Raw genomic sequence first — 359 nt, 5'->3', positions numbered from 1 at the left:
ACATACATGTGATTTAGGGTACGTATGGGTTGTTCTTGTTGGTTGAAGAGATGATGAAGAAAAAAACAAGTGGCCAAACCAACCATGTGTTCCTAAGTCCTAACGCCATCTTTTCCACATTCAATGTTTCTTTCTTTAATTTTCTGTCTTCTGTCTCTTAATTGTGTGGATAGACTGAATTTGGATTTATTTGTTATTTTGCTTTATCCTTCAAAGGTTAAAATCTTCCTTACCTTAATCCTTAATTGGGTGCATGCACATATGGTATAAATTTAAGTTACCGTGTCCTATTCTTGCATCCAATTGACCAATTAATTATTTGGACATGGACGAAGGTTCCAAGAAACTTACATGAGTCA

This window comes from Arachis ipaensis, chromosome B02 (genome assembly GCF_000816755.2).
Source record: "Arachis ipaensis cultivar K30076 chromosome B02, Araip1.1, whole genome shotgun sequence".
Lineage (NCBI taxonomy): Eukaryota > Viridiplantae > Streptophyta > Magnoliopsida > Fabales > Fabaceae > Arachis > Arachis ipaensis.
Note: the sequence above shows the minus strand (reverse complement) of the source record.